The sequence below is a fragment of the Anopheles merus genome, unplaced genomic scaffold (genome assembly GCF_017562075.2).
Source record: "Anopheles merus strain MAF unplaced genomic scaffold, AmerM5.1 LNR4000061, whole genome shotgun sequence".
In the NCBI taxonomy this organism is placed as follows: Eukaryota; Metazoa; Arthropoda; class Insecta; order Diptera; family Culicidae; genus Anopheles; species Anopheles merus.
In genome coordinates this window covers 84,244-90,401 of record NW_024427641.1, presented here as the reverse complement: position 1 = coordinate 90,401, position 6,158 = coordinate 84,244, and positions in this window count along the sequence as shown.

The following is a 6,158-nucleotide window of genomic DNA, read 5'->3' as shown; positions in this document are numbered from 1 at the left end:
TGAATTATTTATGTAATATATTTTTTGCCTATTTCTACTGTTAGTTTTATATTTAATATGAAATTTAATGCTGAGGGGGAGAAAGAATCGAAATAAGAAAATAAATGCAGTTTTATATAATAATGGTTTAGTTGGGGAACTAATTGAGATTTGGTTAGGTTGTGAATGGGATTTCAAATTCTACACTATAAAAATTTAAACTATTTGCCGGTTTGAAAACTCTCGATGTTTCTCGTCGCTGGAACAGATGGAACCGGGAGTCTCGAACACAACACACACTTAGTACAGTATTCTCGTGGACCGCTCAACGAGAGCGTATTTGCAGAAGGCTTAATTAATTAATTTATTAATTGAACGCAGAAGGCGATGCTAATAATAATTGTCTTATAGGATTTTGAATAATTGGTTTTTTTTTTGCAGAGGGCAATTTAAGTCAATAAAATATTTGCTGAAGGCTTATGTAATTAATTTGGTTTATTTAAGGCAAACAGTTTATTTAATAATTGTTATTAAATTTATAATAAATTGTGAAGTATTTTGCAGAAGGCAACTATTGAAAATAATTTTGTTCCAACGCTGAAGGCGATGCTAATTTCCCAATGGGAAAAAAAGGATTTAAAAAAAAAAGGCAAATTAAATTAATTGATTTTAATTAAATCAAATGCAGAAGGCTTATGGCAATCGGAGCAGTCAACACGAGAACACTGCACTTCACTTTTCACACACACACACACTAGTGATTCCGGCCGAAGTCTCAACGAATGCTTGATGCAGAAGGTTTAATTTAAAATAAGACGCTGAAGGCGATGCTTTTACTATTAATTTATTGAAATTGGCGAGTAAATTAAAATTTTAATATTTAAACTAGGTTAATTAAATGGTTTGAAAAGGTATTTAAGCGCTAAGGGCGATTCTAATAAGCAATTAAATGAATTTCTTTGTGAATAAATGATTAGTGCAAAAGGCTAAATAATTTAATAAAATATATTTGTTTTAGTTGCAGAAGGCAATTCTATTTATTTAATTTAATATAACTTGATTATTTATTTAATTTGTTTGCAGAAGGCACTTGGTAAAGACGCTGAAGGCGATGCTAAATTCCCGACGGCAAATGTGGGTTTGTAGAATTAAATTAAAATTGCAGAAGGCTTAGAACAAAAAGCAATCGGAGTTATCAAAACACGGAATCACTTCACTTTCACACACACCCACACACACACAACACTAGTGATTCCGGCCGAAGTCGTCGACGAAAGCTGTTTTTTTAATGAAAGCGCTGAAGGCGTTACAAAATGATATTGCTTAAGGCACTTTTTTTTTAAAATAATATTTATTAATTAATTGATTTGCAGAAGGCTTCAATTTATTTTCTTCACTGAAGGTGATTCTAAATAAGTTTAATTAAGTAAAATTAAATCAATTTTAAATGCTGACGGCTTATTTAAAACATATGGTTTATTAATGGGACACTGAAGGTGATGCTAATTTAAATTGGGAGTAAGTTAATTATATTTAAATAAAATCCACAAAAGGCAGTTAAATGGAAAACGCTGAAGGCGATGCTAATTTCCGCACGAAAAATGTGGGTTTATTGAATAAATTGTTAATTGCAGAAGGCTTAATGCAAAGGGCGATCGGAGTTATCAAGACACGGAATCACTTCACTTCACTTTTTCACACACACACACACACACACACACAACACTAGTGATTCCGGCCGAAGTCGTCAACGAGAGCTTATTTAAAAAAGATGCGCAGAAGGCGATGCTAAAATTTATTTAATTGCTTAAGGCACTTTTAAATAAAATAATCGAAAGAAAATTATTAATTTATATGTAAATATGCAGAAGGCTTTCTCTTTTGTAATACACTGAAGGTGATTCTAATATATTAAACAAGGGCAATTTAAATCTTTGTTTATTGCAGAAGGCTTTTAAAAATAAATGTATAATAATTGGCACTGAAGGTGATGCTAATTGTAATTAATGGAAAGTTAAAGAAATAGATATTAAAAAAATAATAAAAATCGCAAAATGCAGTTAATTCAAACGCTGAAGGCGATGCTAATTTCCCGACGGCAAATGTGGGTTTTTTTGAATTATTATTTTTTGCAGAAGGCTTAACAAAAATGGCAATCGGAGTTATCAAGACACGGAATCACTTCACTTCACTCACACGTGGCACTTACAGTACCGGTTAACAATTCCAAAGCTTAATTATTTTAAAATTTTAAATTGCAAATATGCCGACGGAAAAAAGCCGATGGCAAAAAATAACAATTTTATTTTTAATACACAGAAGGTGATGCTAAAATGCCGACGGGAAAAAGCCGACGGCAATAAGAAATAAATAAAATACACAGAAGGTGATGCTAAAATGCCGACGGGAAAAAAGCCGACGGCAAAATAAATAAAATTAAATAAAATACACAGAAGGTGATGCTAAAATGCCGACGGGAAAAAGCCGACGGCAAAAAAAAATAAATAAATACACAGAAGGTGATGCTAAAATGCCGACGGGAAAAAGCCGACGGCAAAATAATGAATTAAATAAATACACAGAAGGTGATGCTAAAATGCCGACGGGAAAAAAGCCGACGGCAAAAAAAAAATTAAATTAAATAAAATACACAGAAGGTGATGCTAAAATGCCAACGGGAAAAAGCCGACGGCAAAAAGAAATAAATAAATACACAGAAGGTGATGCTAAAATGCCGACGGGAAAAAAGCCGACGGCAAAAAAAAATAAATAAAATACACAGAAGGTGATGCTAAAATGCCGACGGGAAAAAAGCCGACGGCAAAATAATTAAAATAATTAACGCAGAAGGCGATGCTAAAATGCCGACGGGAAAAAGGCCGACGGCAGAATAATTAAAATATTAAACGCAGAAGGCGATGCTAATAGCGGTTGGAATTGTTAACACGGAACACTGCACCACACTGCACCACACTGCACACACACACACACACACACACACACACTGTATCAAGCACTCTAAAAACTGAGACTAGCAGAAGCACGACCTTCCTCGTCAACGGTTAAAAGAATACTGACACTTTCACACACACACACAAAATCACTGATCGCTGGGTATTTGGGCAGCGTAACGCCGTCTCGAAGGCTGGAAGAAGACTGAGCGGATGAGCAGAGCACCGAGCAAATTTATACCGTAGCGGCGGGGCCTCCGGGTATAAAATGTTCGGTAGAACTCTGGTGTCGAGCGGGAGCGAGGTGAGAACACGTCTGCTCCGTTCGGCTGTCCGATGATGTCTAGTTAAATAGCTACCTTAAGAGAACGAAAGTTACTGTGGATGGAACAAAACGTGTGCCTAGAATTCCTTCCTGGTTTCCCTAGTAAACCTTGTATGGTAAACATACCCAAGCGTGTCCGTATGCACGCAACGATAGTCACGAACGGGCACATACCTAGGGAAAGTACTCTACGTACTAGGACTTCTGTCCAAGAATGGTGTCCGCGACGGGAGGGCAATGGTCGAGCAAGCAGGTTTCCCTAGTAAACCTTGTATGGTAAACATACCCAAGCGTGTCCGTATGCACGCAACGATAGTCACGAACGGGCACATACCTAGGGAAAGTACTCTACGTACTAGGACTTCTGTCCAAGAATGGTGTCCGCGACGGGAGGGCAATGGTCGAGCAAGCAGGTTTCCCTAGTAAACCTTGTATGGTAAACATACCCAAGCGTGTCCGTATGCACGCAACGATAGTCACGAACGGGCACATACCTAGGGAAAGTACTCTACGTACTAGGACTTCTGTCCAAGAATGGTGTCCGCGACGGGAGGGCAATGGTCGAGCAAGCAGGTTTCCCTAGTAAACCTTGTATGGTAAACATACCCAAGCGTGTCCGTATGCACGCAACGATAGTCACGAACGGGCACATACCTAGGGAAAGTACTCTACGTACTAGGACTTCTGTCCAAGAATGGTGTCCGCGACGGGAGGGCAATGGTCGAGCAAGCAGGTTTCCCTAGTAAACCTTGTATGGTAAACATACCCAAGCGTGTCCGTATGCACGCAACGATAGTCACGAACGGGCACATACCTAGGGAAAGTACTCTACGTACTAGGACTTCTGTCCAAGAATGGTGTCCGCGACGGGAGGGCAATGGTCGAGCAAGCAGGTTTCCCTAGTAAACCTTGTATGGTAAACATACCCAAGCGTGTCCGTATGCACGCAACGATAGTCACGAACGGGCACATACCTAGGGAAAGTACTCTACGTACTAGGACTTCTGTCCAAGAATGGTGTCCGCGACGGGAGGGCAATGGTCGAGCAAGCAGGTTTCCCTAGTAAACCTTGTATGGTAAACATACCCAAGCGTGTCCGTATGCACGCAACGATAGTCACGAACGGGCACATACCTAGGGAAAGTACTCTACGTACTAGGACTTCTGTCCAAGAATGGTGTCCGCGACGGGAGGGCAATGGTCGAGCAAGCAGGTTTCCCTAGTAAACCTTGTATGGTAAACATACCCAAGCGTGTCCGTATGCACGCAACGATAGTCACGAACGGGCACATACCTAGGGAAAGTACTCTACGTACTAGGACTTCTGTCCAAGAATGGTGTCCGCGACGGTCGGGGAAGCAGGTTACTTATCATGGCAAACAAGTTAAATAGCTACCTTAAGAGAACGAAAGTTACTGTGGATGGAACAAAACGTGTGCCTAGAATTCCTTCCTGGTTTCCCTAGTAAACCTTGTATGGTAAACATACCCAAGCGTGTCCGTATGCACGCAACGATAGTCACGAACGGGCACATACCTAGGGAAAGTACTCTACGTACTAGGACTTCTGTCCAAGAATGGTGTCCGCGACGGTCGGGGAAGCAGGTTACTTATCATGGCAAACAAGTTAAATAGCTACCTTAAGAGAACGAAAGTTACTGTGGATGGAACAAAACGTGTGCCTAGAATTCCTTCCTGGTTTCCCTAGTAAACCTTGTATGGTAAACATACCCAAGCGTGTCCGTATGCACGCAACGATAGTCACGAACGGGCACATACCTAGGGAAAGTACTCTACGTACTAGGACTTCTGTCCAAGAATGGTGTCCGCGACGGGAGGGCAATGGTCGAGCAAGCAGGTTTCCCTAGTAAACCTTGTATGGTAAACATACCCAAGCGTGTCCGTATGCACGCAACGATAGTCACGAACGGGCACATACCTAGGGAAAGTACTCTACGTACTAGGACTTCTGTCCAAGAATGGTGTCCGCGACGGGAGGGCAATGGTCGAGCAAGCAGGTTTCCCTAGTAAACCTTGTATGGTAAACATACCCAAGCGTGTCCGTATGCACGCAACGATAGTCACGAACGGGCACATACCTAGGGAAAGTACTCTACGTACTAGGACTTCTGTCCAAGAATGGTGTCCGCGACGGGAGGGCAATGGTCGAGCAAGCAGGTTTCCCTAGTAAACCTTGTATGGTAAACATACCCAAGCGTGTCCGTATGCACGCAACGATAGTCACGAACGGGCACATACCTAGGGAAAGTACTCTACGTACTAGGACTTCTGTCCAAGAATGGTGTCCGCGACGGTCGGGGAAGCAGGTTACTTATCATGGCAAACAAGTTAAATAGCTACCTTAAGAGAACGAAAGTTACTGTGGATGGAACAAAACGTGTGCCTAGAATTCCTTCCTGGTTTCCCTAGTAAACCTTGTATGGTAAACATACCCAAGCGTGTCCGTATGCACGCAACGATAGTCACGAACGGGCACATACCTAGGGAAAGTACTCTACGTACTAGGACTTCTGTCCAAGAATGGTGTCCGCGACGGGAGGGCAATGGTCGAGCAAGCAGGTTTCCCTAGTAAACCTTGTATGGTAAACATACCCAAGCGTGTCCGTATGCACGCAACGATAGTCACGAACGGGCACATACCTAGGGAAAGTACTCTACGTACTAGGACTTCTGTCCAAGAATGGTGTCCGCGACGGGAGGGCAATGGTCGAGCAAGCAGGTTTCCCTAGTAAACCTTGTATGGTAAACATACCCAAGCGTGTCCGTATGCACGCAACGATAGTCACGAACGGGCACATACCTAGGGAAAGTACTCTACGTACTAGGACTTCTGTCCAAGAATGGTGTCCGCGACGGTCGGGGAAGCAGGTTGCTTATCATGGC